The sequence below is a fragment of the Elaeis guineensis genome, chromosome 5 (assembly GCF_000442705.2).
Source record: "Elaeis guineensis isolate ETL-2024a chromosome 5, EG11, whole genome shotgun sequence".
In the NCBI taxonomy this organism is placed as follows: domain Eukaryota; kingdom Viridiplantae; phylum Streptophyta; class Magnoliopsida; order Arecales; family Arecaceae; genus Elaeis; species Elaeis guineensis.
This window is the reverse complement of record NC_025997.2, coordinates 119,535,708-119,552,607: the sequence shown is the minus strand read 5'-3', so window position 1 is coordinate 119,552,607 and position 16,900 is coordinate 119,535,708. Positions and strand designations below refer to the sequence as shown.

The 16,900-nt window shown below is 36.2% G+C and overlaps 2 non-coding genes across 2 annotated transcripts; one reads left to right on the top strand and one right to left on the bottom strand.

The window, feature by feature from the left end:
- Positions 1–1,040: 1,040 nt before the first annotated feature.
- On the top strand, positions 1,041–1,147 carry LOC140858273 (small nucleolar RNA R71). Its single transcript, XR_012141840.1, has one exon. It is a non-coding gene; the product is annotated as a small nucleolar RNA R71 (small nucleolar RNA).
- A 14,937-nt stretch (positions 1,148–16,084) lies between these two features.
- Positions 16,085–16,156, bottom strand: TRNAW-CCA (transfer RNA tryptophan (anticodon CCA)). The gene has a single exon. It is a non-coding gene; the product is annotated as a tRNA-Trp (tRNA).
- Positions 16,157–16,900: the final 744 nt, after the last annotated feature.

Sequence of the window (16,900 nt, the reverse complement as noted above, 5' to 3'; positions counted from 1 at the left end):
ATACCTCTAAAATTTTGTCTAAATGTTCAGATTTATTGGATTTCAGTCTGTTTGGAAAAGGAGCTCTAGGACTTTTAAGTACTGGACTAGGTGAATTTTCAGTTTCTGGTGCTTGAGGTTGAAAGGTAGTAGTTTTAGAAGTTGACTCGGCAGATGAGTCATCTATATCATCAAGTGCAACTACCTTATTGTCTATTTGTTTTCCTGATCTTAAGGTATGAATGGCATTTACACCATTAACTTGGTTTCCTTGTTGGGGTCGTGGACCATTTTGGTTCCTAGGATTTGGCTCAGGTTGGCTAGGTAACCTACCATGTTCTCGTTCACTAATGGTCGAAGCCAGCTGACTTACTTGCATTTCCAGACGGGCTATAGCTTGGGTGTTATTATTTATGAGTTGACCCGTGGTTTGCATAAAGCTGGTATGTGTCTTCATCATGGCTTCTAGGCTTTTTTCTAAAGAGGTAATTTTTTTGTCATTATCATGGAAGCCTGGCGGGTTGTTCATTACTGGGTTGGACCTTAGATTTTGCTGATTGAAATTTGGATTGCCTACATTAGGATTCTGGGACCATGAGAAATTCGGGTGATTCCTCCAACCTGGGTTATATGTGGGTGCATAAGGATTGTTCAATGGTCCTTGATAGGTGGCATTCACCTGTGCACACTCATTCGAGTAGGAACATTCTTCTAAGACATGGTCTGGTGCATTGCACCCTTTACACATGGGTGCAGATATTTGATTTACATTGGCTGGTCTCTGTAATTCTAAGGCTTCCAATCTAAGTGTTAAGGTTGCAATCTTGGCCTCTGATGCTAGGGTTGGTTGAATTTGATGCATTCCTCTTCTTGAAGGTGTAGCTTTATCAGGTTCCCTAGTTGTTTCCCACTGTAAATTTTTCTCGGCTAGGTCTTCTAAGAATTGCCAAGCTTCAGTAGTTTCTTTGTCCATAAATTGGCCTTGGCACATGGACTCTAGCATGGTTCTTGAGTTTGAATCTAACCCCTCATAGATGATCTGGCATAGTCTCCAAGTTTCTATTCCATGGTGTGGGCATTGGGTCAAAAGATTCTTGAAACGATCAAAGTACTTCCAAAATGATTCACCAGCTAGTTGGTAAAATTGATTTATTTCATTCCTAATCCTAGCTGTTTTATGATGGGAGAAATACTTTTTTAAAAATATTCTCACAAAGCCCTCCCAGGTAGTGACAGAATAGTTTGGCAGACTATAAAGCCACTTCTTAGCATTGTCCTTAAGGGCAAAGTTGATTAATCTAAGTTTGACCTCATCCTCTGTTAATTACAGTTTCATGGTTGCACATACCTCCTCAAATTCTCTAATAAATATATAAGCATCCTCTAATCCTGTGAATTTTGGAAGCATATTTATGATTTGAGGTTTGATTTTAAAATTGTTAGCTGTGGGTTGTGGCAACCTGATACAAGATGGTTGGATGGAGCCAACTGGATAACACAAATCCTTAAGGGTCATGGGTTGGATTGGTTCAGCCATTGGAACAACAGGAATTGACTCAATTCTAACTAGACGACCCGACACTCTTCTCCACACACGAAGTGTACGGTTCTCGATGTTTATACAATTTTTTTTTTTTTAATAAAATTTTTATGTATAAGGAAAAGAAAGAAAAGAGAAAAAGTTCTAAAGAGAAAATCCTAAGGAGTCCTAAATCTAAAGAAAAGTAACCAAATTAATTTAATTTTTTTTTTTTTCAAACAAGTGAATCAATAAATTAAACTCAATCTATCCTAGGGTTAACCTAAATCTAGACAGCTCCTAACTGTTCCAAGATGACCCTTCAAACCTTCCAAGTGGAGATTGATCAACTAGTTAGCCAGGTAAGTATAAGAGGTGGGAGGTTCACTCATCGTTGCCTTTCTAGATACCAAACGAGTTGGCCAGGCCAGCAATTGAACCAATTTAACAAACCACCCTCAGGGACTTGCCTAGACACCAACTAATCAAACAACTCAAACTTGGTAGAACTCTTAGGGTTCCTTGTCCTATTGAGCTCGAATTCCTTAAGGTTGACGTCTAATTGATTTTAAGATTAAAAGTCTAGGTAATGCAATATGATGGAGATGGTTTTTTGGGCTAAGGAAGGGTAATGAAATCCCCACCTTATCTTGTTAATGGGTTGATGCCCTTAGATTAATTATGAAAATGCAAATACAAATAAACAAGATGACCAAGAATGTAAAAGATTTTAATTTAGAATTTTTTTTTTATTTTGATATTTTACTTCACGATTATGAAATGTCTTTTGTTTTGTTTTATATATTTTTTTTTTTTTATGATTAAGTAAATTCAAATGATTAGGTCTAAAAGCAAAAGTAATTAACTAAAAATAATAAAAGAGAAATTAGAAGCGTACCTGAGTTTTCCAGCAATCACCAACTAAATATAGAAACCTAAAGAAAAAAAAAAGAGAGTTATAACGCACGAAGAACAAATATTTGAAAATAATTTAAAACGCCAGATTCCCGGGCAACGGCGCCAAAAACTTGATGTGCAAATCTTAAAATTTGTAAATAAAACCGCAAGCGCACGGTGTGCAGAGTAGCACGACCAGCGAGTACGGGTCGATCCCACAGAGACTTGATTTTAAAAATAATTTTCAAATCTATGCTCAAGCGAGCTTTAACAAAAATCGAAAGTCGAAAGTTGTTTGCTAAAGACAATAAGACTAAGGATCTAGGGTTTTTTGAATCCACTAGATCTAGATTAGGGAATTCTACCTAGAATTTTTCTTATTGATCCTAACGACTACTCCTCTTGTCTTTCCCAAGCATAGATTATGAAGGGACTAAGGCCCAACGATAATCCATCAAGATTCTTTACAGGGGAGTAGTAACTAGGATCCCTTAGGGTTTTCTCCTCCTATGCACTGAATCAAGCATGAACTATGAAGGGACTCTGACCCAACTGTAGTTCATCAAAAATTCTTGGCAAAAGAGGAAGAAAAAGAAACCCTAAGAAAAAGAAAGAACTCTATGTAAAATTCCTACTCATGATCTAGCTTCATCGCAAACCCTAGAAGGGATGCTTAGCTAGACATGATCTAAATCTACTTGCAAAATTTAAATGCAGAAAAATAAACTACCCTAATTTCATAAATTAAACTATCCTAATTGCATAAATTTAAACTGCATAATTTAAACTAACCTAATTGCATAAAATTAAATTGCATAAATTAAACTATCCTAATTGCAAGAAAAATAAATTGCATAATGTAAAGAGATGAAATTGCATAAAAATAAGATTTTATATATAAAAAAAATTTATTACAAAAACCTCAAAGCTCGAGGCTTGAAAAGAGAGCTAAAAACCCCACTATCTAGGGTTACAAGCTTGATCTCCAGGAAGAATACATAAAACAAGGGCCTTTGGGGGCTTTTTATAGGCATTTGGGGGTTATAAGGTTTTCAAAACTTTCGATGTGGGACTAAGAGATTTTAGAGAGTTGTTAGGGGGGTTTATGGTGCGCCGATGGGTCCATAGTCCACGCGCCTGTTGCTGTGGACCAGGCGGCTAATCAGATCACCAAATCAGTTGATTTTTGATCAATTTTGATCTGATTTGACTCGGATTTGACCCAATTGAGTCTTCTTTCTTCATTCTTCAATTCCTGGGTCAATTTAACTCCGTTTTGCATAAAATTTGCGCCGTTGGAATTCTCTTTCCTTGTTCTTTCTATTGATGATCTCTTCTTCTGCAAAATATAATAACAAGTATCAATTTTTTAATAAAGTTAGATAATTTAGATATTAATTGATACTTTTTATGTCAATTTGTGACATAAATCAATAAACCTCCTAAACCTATCGCTGATGAGGCTTGGGGTCGGCCTCAATCACCGACGGTCGGTCTGAGATCGCCATCTCGATCACCTATGAGCCAGTGATGAGCGATTCTTCTTGATGGGATATTGACGAAGAAGGAGCCCAAAACTGGCACTCCTTTCCTTCAAATCCCATTTGATGACTGTCAGAAGAGCTTAATCAACAGACTGCCGACTGCACCAAAGATGATAGACCCTTTAAGCTACTGTGAGAGAGAGCAAAATTGTCGATTTTATCAAGATCTGATGGTTCTTTCCTCTCCTCCCTCCTGTTCTTTATCTTTTAAAAAAAAATAAAAAAATTGGTGGTTGTCGACGGCTTGGCGTGGGTGGCACCGACAGGATAAAGGTCCGGCCATCTTTATCCGATAAGGCTGCCGGCGTATTCATGGAAGCCTGGATGGGAGGATGAGAGGAGTCGACGATCGGCCTAATAATCTTTCTTCTTTTTTTGTTCCGAATTAGGCGTTGAAGAGCACGTCAATGATATAGTGGTAGCCCAACTCCAAGAAGTACCGGTGGACCACCCGGGGCTCGTACTCCTCTTCTCCCACACCCATCAATCGAAAGAGCTCCATCACCACCTATACATCACATGATTCCTCCTTCGCCTCCTCTCTCTGACTGTCATCACCCTCTCCCTCTATCATCTCTCTCTTGCTCACTCTTTTCTTCCTAAAAGCTGCTCTTTTCCTCTTCCCTCCCTCCTTTCTCCCATAAAGAGGGTCGAGCTTATTTGATTGTCGCATCGTGCAACACAACGTATCACAAGCCTGCACTCCCATATTTCCAGATGATATGTGGCTTATTAAGAGATTAGCCCATGGTCTGATATGTCAACACAGAATATCACCTTTAATAGATATGTATTACTTTACTATTATTATATAGATACCATTAAATGACAACTAATATAATAATACATTTTGAGAGAAATTTTTCAAAGTTTGTTTCATTGTCCAAGGGTTTGTTATATTTGCCAACAAATTTTGAGTTCTTTTGCGCTGTCTAAGACTATAAATAATCTTAGATGCTCACAAGCAACTTGGATTGGCTCACTAATATCTCATTTGGGCTCTACTAAATTCAAATATGAGTTTAGTTCAAATAGGTTTTGGATAAATACAAGTGCAAAGGTAATGAAAAAGCTTAGCTTAGCTTTATATTAGTTCAACTTATACTCCCCTTTACAACACCTTTTTATTTATTTGGACTCATGGTCATCAAGTTAAGATTGGTTTTGATAGCTCTCATTTTAGATACTTTAATGGACCTCTTTCAAATCATCTTGGTAGGTGATACTTTATTTTCTTAATTTTCATGCTGGAATTGAGAGCAGCATGAGAAATTAACATAGTGTTAGCATTACAAACATGCTATTAAGAAATGTTGCATCATTTTTTTTGGTTTCTATCTCATAAATCCACTTTTATTTTCTACCTTGTATATTGTCTCTATCTATTTAGCAAATATTATTAAAATTAAGTATATTTTTATTTTTATCAAAAAAAGAGTATATATTTTATCAAAAAAGGGATGCGAACCTATCACTGAAGATAGGTTATAAGTTGCAAATCCTTCATACTTCATCAAAGATAGACTTAGGAGTAATAGATCAGAGTACATGGCAATTTGCATGATAATAGTAGAGGTATTATTTTTGCCTCCAGAATGGACTTCTACTTGGACTTTTGATTGTCATCTGAAGCCTCTTAATTAAGTTTATAACAATATATTGGACATACCATATAAAACATACTAAAAAAATTAACTCCTTTCTTATTAAAATATATATTATGTAATTAAATAAAATGATAACAATGGTTCATGCACCATGGTAATTAATTAAATCACTAATTTAGATAGATAATGTCAATTTTGTACTCTTTCATGATGATTTTATTCGCCTCCTTTTGATCTTTGACTGTCTAATCTACTCTATTTCATAGAATCTTCTTAAACGAACGAATATTTGCAAGTGCTATGTCACATATCATCTTTATAAAATAGAAACCAAGAAAAAATGATCAAGAGGGCAATTTGCTATCACAATTTTTATTCATATATTGATTTTTAAATTGAGATGCTATTACATTAGATAAATAGTATATATAACAAAATAAAATCTTACGGTAAATAAGAAGACAAAAGGTTAATCAATGTTTGATAGACCATTTAAGGTGAAATTCCACTATTGATTTAGGCAAAAAAATAATTAAGGAAAGAAAAATTATATTATATAAATTGCCAAGGATAAAAGATTGATGAACATTGAAAAGGTTATTAAAGATGAATAATATTCTGCTACCCAAAAAAAAGGTGAATAATATTCATTGATTTTCAAACTTAAAAAATGAGAGCATATGTTCTTGATTCATTTCTATTATGATATAGGTGGGGGCATCTTTAATTCTACATTAGTTATGAATTAAAAGAGAGTATGACTTATATAGATTGAAACCTTCTCTTCCACGTGAGGTGCCTTTTAAAGGATAAAATCGTGAGATCTCATGCGACACCGTCAGAGGCCAAAGTGGACAATACCTCATGTATGCAGGCACAGAGGTATAAACCAACCATCCAAGCTATCTGACACCTTTATCCATGACCGTAATATTGGCACTATCTATAGGAATGCCTCCTGCCCCCATATATACTCCCTCTTGACTGGAGAGCTATGTTGTGGTATAGGTGGGGGCATCTTTAGTCAACTTTCTCTCCCACGTAAGGCATCTTTTGAAGGATAAAATTGTGAGGCCCCATGCGATAGTGCCAGAGGCCAGAATGGACAATACATTACTTATGTAGACGTAGAGGCATAAGCCAACCATCTGAGCTCTTCAACCCCTTATCCCATGACTGCAACAGTTTCTATTGGAAAGTGAGCCATTTTTCTGATCAGAACGGATTGACCTTCGGATGAGGAGGTGACTTGCCACTTCTACATGTATCGATAATTTTTCCAATGAAAGAAGAGGGCAGAGGGCAGAAGGCTCTAGAATGATCTCAATTTAGAGAGAGTCAAATTGATGACCTCGGATAATAAACAACCTCGAGCTCATACATCAACCAACTAGATATCGACAAACCTCAATATAGAGATCTGGATCTTCTCCAAACAAAGTATAGTGCCACATTGAAAAGCTAGTTCAATCAATAGTATACAACTAATCACTGGTCTCGATAAGTGATGATGAGTAATCTATTCGATAGACAAACTGAGGTGGAATACATATATCCAAAAATCTTGTATCCATTTCTCACAATTATGCACATGTGGGCTCAACTGCCGCAATCCTTGCTGATAACGTACATATTTTTGATCTGCACCAAACACGCATAACCAGTGCACCATTATCTTTAATGGGCATAGATTTTTTGGAGCCATTACCGAGTTTAGTGGTAACAGGCAACTACTCCCCTTCTATGTAAAAGGGATCAAAGGGAACCCTTAGGTAAGTAATTTTTTCTTCTAAAAAGAGAGTCTAAACTCTGCTACTCTTTCTCCCATTCGATTGTTTGTCGAAGCTCTAGTTAATTTGAACATCAGAGGCCCCCATCAAAAATTTTCGATGAGTGGACTTCTTTGCAGGTTCTTATGAAGAAGGAGATCTCTGGTGAATATCTTCTCCATATCGATAGCTGACCGATTTCTATCTCAGTAGACTACTGAGCTTGACCATCTCAAAATCCAAAGACTTTCAGTAACAAATTGATGCTAGAAAGAGGGCTTGCTTCCCTCATAAAGCATGACAAAGGCAAAAAAGAAAGAGAGATGGTGAGAACTAGGGTTGCATCCAACACATCATGACATCAATCCTTCTAGTAGCAAACAAACCATTCTACCATCAAAAGTGGGACCGTCTCAACTAATAGTGATGGTAGACCCACAATAGTTCAATACTTTGGTGCAATATGTCCAGAATCTGACTGCCACAGTATAAAGCCTTCAAAAGATGGTGGAGTAACAACAGCAATAGCACCGAGAACCTATCTCTCCATCGACACCCTCACAATAGAATAGTGCAAATTATCTCTGAACTAGGATGGCCCATATTGAATCTCAAAAGATATTTAAGTAGGAGCTTATAAACTTAAAGAAATTGATGGCACAACTATTTCTTGGATTTGGAATACTGAGAATTTGAGAATGTATTACCAGTAAACTTTCAAGCTTGTACTATTAAAATATCAATAAAACATATTATTCTTATCAATCTCTTTCAGGAAAGACTAAACTTTCAAGTAATAGAGATCAAGATTTGACTAATTTCCTAGAGACACTGGCTTTGGCTAGGATCTTTAAATAAGTACTCATCTATTAAATGCTCATCTACTATATGGAGACACTTGGGTTCCAACTTGGACCTCCTTGACTTGGTTGGTGGACCGACCTCTTGGAGATATTCTGACTTTGACTAGGACCTCCAAACATATGCTCAGTGAAGACCGACCATGAGGAGATATCCTAACCCAAGTTGAAATCTCTAAATTCAAGATCAGAAGTAGTCAATCTTGAAGGACTTTGACCTTGACCAAAAATTGACTTTGAATAACCGATGATAACTACAAAATGACTTGTGACTATAAAAAGTTCTAGCTTTGCTAGTAGATCTCGACAAGAACTACTTCAACTAGTGAGAAGCTCCCAAATCAAGATGAATTTGGGCTTTGATATCTGAATGTAAATCTACTTTGATTACGATATGAACTCGAGATTCAAAGTCTACTACGACCTCAAGGACTTAAAGCAAAAGGCACAAAGACATGCAAATAAGAAACAAAGTGAAGTGAAAGTGAAATTCATTTCTTGAAGTCTAAAACTTCGATAACAACTATTTTAGCTACAAAAAGTTCGATTACAAAAAAAAAAAGAAAGCAAAACATTCTAAAGAATCTCCTTGATAGAGGGCTCAGCCTCGACTTTAGCTCTGGCTTCAGAGGCAGGCTCGAGCATGACTTTGGCTATAGTATTAGCAGTGAGGACCTTAGGCATAGCTCCAAAAGAGGTGCCAACATTTGCACCATCTTCATCAGCCCTAGAAGAGGTGCCAACATTTGCACCTTCTTCCTCTGCTCTAAAAGTGGTGCCAACATTGCACCATTTTCCTCAGCCTCATCCTCGCTCTCCTCGGGGTTCAGACAACTTCCATCAACTTTAGAGAAGAGTTGAGCTACATGTGCCTTGTAGAGGTCGAAGCCCATGATGAAGGTTGATGCTGAACTTTTGGTGATCTCTGCTCCAAAAGCTTTAGAGGCCTTATATTTCTTGTTAGATGTGTGTCCTAGAAGTCAATTATTGGCTGACATATTTTATGATTTCAGAATCTATTTTTTACTTATAAAATTTTTATTATTAATAAAGAATAATTTTTATTTTCAATCATGTGTATGTGTCCATGATTTGTCCTAAAAATTAATAAAGATGATTTTATATATTCTTAAGATATTAAGAATTTGAGACATATATTATTAGTAGTTAGTTTCTAAATACTTTCGATTGTAGAATCATCACGAAAGATAGTGATCAATCTATTTAAGATCGGTGCATAGATCATCTTCCTTTCGAACTAATGAGTTTCGAGTTTGCAGTGTAGAAATACTGAGGTAAGAGTGTAGGTGGTTGTTAGAAAATAACTTGCATCGAGCATGACCAATATGAGAAATCATTTGGATGTTTACTCACTCATCAGTAATTTTTTTGATGCTGTAATGGTGTGAGTAGTCTTTTGATCTATGGTGCATTGGCTATTTGTAATAAGGCTACTGAGTTTGACTATACGTTTACTTAATTCTTAGCCATTCAGATCCTTGTTGTGTATGTTGGCTTCAGTAGATTTAGATTCGTTGTTTGGAGTAGGATGCATCTAAATAGAATCTATCAATCTTGATAGAAAATGAGTAGTCTTATGCGATTTGCAAGACTAAGTTCAGGAAGTCTTCGACTGAAGCAAGTATGAATATTGAAAAAAAAATTTCAAAAGATTCACATATGAACTCGAGTTGAGCCAATCTGATATTTGACTGACGATGAAATTTGACGAGTTCTCTATAATCTTCGTCGAGTCGAGGCTCACGATAGAATGACTGAATCACACGATAACTGCATCTAGAGGTTTAAAATTTTTTTATTCTGCTGGATTGTCACTACAAACTGCTAGACATAATTAGTGAATTGTGAGAATTCACTAGGATTGTTTACAGATCAACAATCCTTGTTTGGTTGAGCTAAAATTATTCTAATCTATCAAAAGGAGTTTCGATGATACTGTGATAGAGATCACATTATGTCTCACTATCAGATAGAATATAACCTGAGGGATCATACATAAAAAGAGCTCGACCCGATCAATGGTTTGGATTAAAGTCAAATTACTAATTAGATTGATGATTTGAATTAATTTGTAAGTATTACAGATTTAGTAACTGCTAATTGTTAGCAGAAGATTTTAATTATAAATATTATAATTTAATTAGGATCGATTAAATTATGGATCAAATTTTAATTAATTTAAATTAAATTAAATTAAATTATACTTGATTTAATTTAATACTAATTAGATTTAATTATTCAAATTAGATTTGAATTTTAATTTTAATTGGATCAGATTTGACAGTCTTTCAAATTTGATTCGAATCGGGCTCGAATTGGGTTCAATTTGAACCCAAATTGAACCCAATTGAACATAATCTCTTAAGTCTAGGTTCTTTGGGCTTCTCTCTCCACTTGGCCGATCAAAAGAGGAATGGGGTGATGGCTTTTCTCGTGCAATCCTTTCTTTGCGCGTATGGATTGTTGCGCCCACCTTTTTGATTGGTTAGGACTCTATATGATAAGTTTTTATCCTAACTAAATTTAGTTTGAATTTAAAGTTAGTTATGGATTAATTCTTGTCATGTTTTGGTATGAAAAAGGAGAGGATTTTGTGTGACAAAATAAAAAAGAGGTTGATGTCGTGCGATAATTTTTCTTATATAGAAGTGTGCGCTGACTCCTTCCTGTCGCCATTCCTTCTTCATGCCTCCCTTCCTCCTTGTTCCATCTCTACGCTCCACTCCTTCTAGATCAAATTTGAGAGAAAGCCTTTAGAAAGAGAAAAAAAATCAAGAAAGGGTTGTTGATTCTTCTTGATGATTGGGATCAATCCCTAGGATCCAATAATAGGGCTGTTTCAACTAATATAAAGAAAAAGATCCAGATCCAAGCTGAGGAATGAAGCGTGCCAGAAAGATAGCACTCCGAAAGCTTCAGAATTTTGATTGAAATATCTCCGTGTGGATACCAACGGAGGTCGGATACTTGTGCGACTATGACAGGAACCCTACACATCCGTTAGATCCGATCCGAAGAAGAGCAGAAAAAAATGATCAGATATATTTTCTTTCTTCCTATTCTTAATTTCAAATTTATTCATAAATTTATTTATCCATGTTAGATGGTCCTAGATGATTGTGATTTAATATTAGCATATTTAGATTATATAAAAATATTTTTATGTTCTACTTCTGCTGTAGTTAATGTAACTAGATTAATCTTGCATATGAATCATCCTGCAAATTAACATTCCTTTATAGCCTAAAATTTGGCCTTGGTGACAGCGGTCGACTTCTCAGCAACAACCCTTTCCTTAGTTGCCTTTCAAGTTGCTTTGCTGGCTTTCAACTCTTTCTCCAGCTCTGTAACTTTCTACTGCTGGATATTGACTGTGGCCCTCTCAAAAGGCAACCTCTCCCTCGAGAATCTCCATCTTGTTAAGGGCTTGCTAAAGCTTGAAGCGGGCTTAAGATGATTCTTCGGCTGCCTTCCTTGCTTTCTCCTTTGTAGCCCGATCCCAAGCCTTAGTGGCATGGGTCTCATTCTCCAGCTTCTACCTCAGTTTGCGGAAGTCAAGGACTCCCTTGCTAAGAGACAAAGTCATGAAGAAGCTACAAGGAAAGAGAAGACAAAAACGTTAAGTCAAGAATATTAGAATGGAGCCAAAGTGTTGCAAAGGAAGACTTACCAAAATGAGCCTTGTATAGCTTGAGTTTATCACCTTGTCAATGTGGTGAGTCTTGCTTGCCGACCAATTGGTCGATAAAAAAACTATATGCATCAGCTCTTGGATGAGTTAATCATCATAGAATCTGAAGTCAGATTTTCAGACTACCTTCAATAAAGCGACAAGCTCCTCCTCAATCACAGATGAGAAGGGGCCGGCTTCGGCTCTCATAGTTGAAGAATTTGGAACAAAAGGAGATGGCATGGCTCTTGGTGCTGGAGCTGGCATCGATAGAGAAGGGCCTTAGTATATGGTCGGGCTTTGGGCCCAGCTCAACTCGGGAGAGGTCGGTCGGACCGACCTCAAGAGCACTATGGCGATGACCTTGGGCTTATCATCAATCTTGACTAGCTCATTGCTGGAGGATCCCAAGGTCATCATCAGCATCGATGCGGATGATAGAGTAGCTATCCTCTACTTCTTCTTTGAGGAGGAGGGTTCTTCGTTAGAATAGCTCGATCTCTTCTTTAGAGATGGATCTCAAAGACTCTAAAGTCAGCCTCATCGCTGCAACACCAAATATAAGAAATTAGTTTTCAAAAATAAAAATGTACATGCACAAGTTAAGAAGATTGGCCATATCCTAAGGATACATCAAGCTTATTTCAGCATTATATAGAGCCTGCTCAGTCACGAGCTCCTTCTGTGACGGCAGATTGATGTCTTGTAGGATATAGAAGTGCTCCTTATCCTCAAGGAGTCGCTCAGCTCGTTTGTTCGAAAAAACTCGATGACGACTCCAACCATAACTAAAGTCTCATGAGAAATCAAAAGAAATGAAAAAAAATATCTTTTTTAGCTATGGAATGAAAAAGACAGTCCTTTGATGAACTAACAGCCTCCTTAGGGAGAGAAATACCATCAACCCTTATTATGAGGGTACCTCTTTAGAGTAAAAAAGGCTTAAAAGAGTGAGCACCTTGACTAGATCTGAAGAAGATCACACAGTAGAATAAAGATGACAATCATCCAAATACTATTCAGATTGACTTGGGCAGGAACTATATAGCAAAAGTCGAAGAGGTTGGCTACGAAGGAGCAAAGAGAAAAATAAAGTCTAGCTTGGAGGGACTCCTTATAAACCCTGAGGTAGCCCTCAGGAGCATTTATAACTTGGTCATTTCGATCAGGCAGCTCCAGTCAAAATTGATTTGAGATACAGTATTGAGCCTCGATGTTTTCTATGTCGAACTCCATGAAGATGGATTGCTCACTAGTTGGCCTATGCTCGGGACTATCTGAATAGTCAGAACTAGGATACGTGAATTGAGTCGAGGAGTCCGAAGCAGTAGTAGCTCGAAGTATCACTTTAGACCTAATTTGGAGAGGAGCCGATTGAGAATCTCGACCAACCCGAGGATCTTCACCTTGACTTTTACTATCGTTAGAAGCCATACAGATTGAAAGAAGAATAAAAATCAAGAAAATGCCAAAAAAAATTGGAACTAAGATAAAAAACCGATAAGAAAATTAAGAGGAAAATCCTTAAAAACCTATGGAAAAATACAATAAAAAAAAGGAAGAAGAGAAGATCACTAGGAGCTTTAAAGAAGACTCAGAGTTGATCACTGAAACATCAACAATGATGCAAACGAGCAGCAGAGTTTCTTTTCGGCAGCAACAAACTCTCTTCGATGGTAGTCGACTGAAAATAGAAGAAAAAGAGAAGACCCCCTTATTCACATTATCACCAACAGCTCAGATTGCAGTGATGGTTCAATACATCAAACTGAGATCTCAACATGTGTCAACTACTGAGCTAGTATAGTAATCCGTATCAATTATGGAGACATGTGTTTCACCATGTGTCCACTACTTATAAGCTATACTAATATATGAGAGATCCTCAGATCGAATAATTTTAAATGATTTTGGTGCATTGCCTTAATTTCCATGCCTTTATAATCACAATGTTTTAATCGAAGAGTCATCATAAAGTTCAAATCTTGAACCTTCCACATAGTGCAAGCACAAGAGTATGGCATCAACCTGAAGATATTTCACCTTAAAAAATTTTGATGATAGAAAATGGCTCCTTCGACTAACTACTTTCATTGCTCGAAGTCGGCGACTCACTTCAGACTTGAGAGTGAAGGCAAGTATTGGGGAGCGAGCCATTTTTTTGAACAGAATGGAAGATGAGATGACTCGCCACTTCTATATATATATTGATAACCTTCCTAGCAAAGGAAGAGCAGAGAGGGTAGAAGACCACAAAGTGGCCTAGATTTAAGTAGTCGGATCCATGATCTTAGATGGAGAACCACCTCAAGCTCGTATGTCAACCAATCAAATCACCAACGAACCTCGATATGGAGATTTGGACTCTCTTCAGAAAAAATATATTACTGCATCAAAGAGCTGGCTTGATCAATAGTATACAATTGATTGGTATCGGTAAGCAACGAGTACTGATATGCTCGATAGACAACTGAGGTAGAATATATATATCTAAAATTTTTGAGGCTGTTTCCCCCAATTACGTGCATGTGGGCTCAACCATCATACATAATCCTTGTTGATAATGTGTGTAATTCTCATCCGCACTAGATGCACATAACCGGCACCCTATTATCTTTAATGGGTGCAGATGTTTTAGAGTTGTTACTGAGCTCAGTGACAACGGGCAGCTGCTCCCTCTCTACATAAAAGGGAGTAAAAGGGATCCTGAGATAAGTAATTCCTTCTCTTAAAAAGAGAGTTTAAACTCCGCTACTCTTTCTCCCATTCGACTGTTTGCTGAAGCTTCCGACTAACTCGAACTTCAAAGGGTCTCCCATCAAAAAATCTTCAGTGATGGGACTTCTTTGCAAGTTTTTATGCAGGGGGAGCTCTCTAGTAAAAATCTTCTCCAAGTTGGTAGCTAACTGACTTCCACCTCGGTAGGCCATCGAGCCCAACCACCTCAAAACCTAGAGATTTTCGACAACAATTCTTTTAGTAATGTTTGTTTACCGATACTTTCAATTATACTAACCTTTTTGCTTTTAAAGAAGGCTTTAGTAGCACTTATCTTCTCATCATCATCCATCTTATAACTTGATTCATTACTCTCTAAAGTCTAAAACATCATACCTACTATTAAAATTTTGATAGCTGGAAGGAATTTGATTGCCCAAACCTATCTTAACAATTCATTAGTCGATTATTAGAGAGCAATAAAGGCATATTTAAGGAAACAAAAAACTCGATCTCCATTATTGAAATTCTCAATAAAGTGGATGCTTGATCATATTTAAAAGTTATAAATTATAATCCACTATATAATTGTCCAAATACAATCTTCCACTTTCCTATTACATTATCGAGCCTAATATATATAGATTTTCTTTTTTTTTTTCCATAGTTTTTATTCTTTGGGTCTTCATTTTTTTTCTTTTGGATTTTACTATATTTTTTGTGCTTTTTTTCTTTATTGCTTAAAATCTTATTTACTCATAGTTCTTTTGAAGTACAATTCATTTATAGTTAGAAAAAAAATTTATTTATTTTTAAAATTTTATTATTTAGATTTTATAATTTTATCGAGATTTCTTCTTCTAGATACTTTATAAATAGCTGCAAGTTTACAACTTATTTTTTCTTCTATATTTCCTACAAGTAATTGATGGTGGATGAAGAGTAACGAATAAAATAAGCAGGAGGAAAGGTGACATCCGGTCTATCCCTAATCTTTTTTGGCTTTGGCATATCTAAATGGCCTGTCCTCTTCAACTCTAATAAATCCTAACTATGATTTGGTTAAAAATAACAAGCATGAGGATTTTAATGCACAGGGGAGCATATTTTAGGGATTAATATATAAATTGATATAAAGAAATTAGCAGAATAATAAGATATATTTTATAGATTTATTTGCAAAAACATTTTTAATATATAATACACTGAAAATAAAAAATAGTGGAATAGACACAAAATTTTGAAAGATTGCAGGGACTGGTGGAAGGCTTTATACACACGAAGTAACAGACGATAGGAATGGATATATAAATTTAGATTGTTTACTATTTAAATATCGCAAAAATGTTGGGACTTTCGTGAAAAATATATGATATGATCTAAGGATGTAGGGACTAATATGCAAAAATATTGGGGCGCAGGGAGTAGCGGAATCGGATGGACTTGCACGCACAAAGTAGACTAGAGAATTAATATTTAAAATTTAAAAGCTTCGGGATTTGAACCCGACGTGAATCGAACACGCAACCTTCTGATCTGGAGTCAGACGCGCTACCATTGCGCCACGGATCCAAGTTGACGACAAAGGCTAAACCAAAACCTATGGTCTCTAACGCTAGCGGTATCAAAGCAACTGCCTTACCGTGCTATGCATGAAACTGATGATCAGTAGAATTTCGGGATCCATGAGTATTTTTGGTGTAAATTAAACCTTGTCCAAAGCATCAATAAATTATTTAATCTGATATTATCTCCTGCAAGAGTCCCTGATTACTGGTTTGATATATTGCATAGATGAGGTGTCACTATCTTTCACATGAAGGGGTAAAAGATAAATTGCATACATGAGATACACAGTGAAGTTCGATTACATATGATTCTTTTTTTTTTTTTTTTTTTTTTTTTTTTTGGGAAAGGATTACATATGATTATAATGAAGTTCCTAACACATTCCTGAGCAATTCGAGTTATGAGCAAGTAGAGTTAAAGAGGGATATGTCTAGAACGTGACACTTAGGACAATCAGTGCATCAATTTATGTGGACCACAGCTGTGATCTTCTATTGCTGTTGTGCTCTTTTGAGTAATTTTTTTTTCCAATATTTAAATGTATGTACAAATTTTTCCTCCAAAAGGGTTTCCACTTTCCACCACTTAGAAAGCAATATGTTTTTTTAAACGACTTGAAAGTGTTTTGGATGTGATCTTTCGGGTTTGCGCATTATTATTCGTTATAATATCTATTACAATGGATTTTATAAGTCATAACAGATTATTTTAATATTAACTGATTCTAAACGTGATCATTTATGGAAT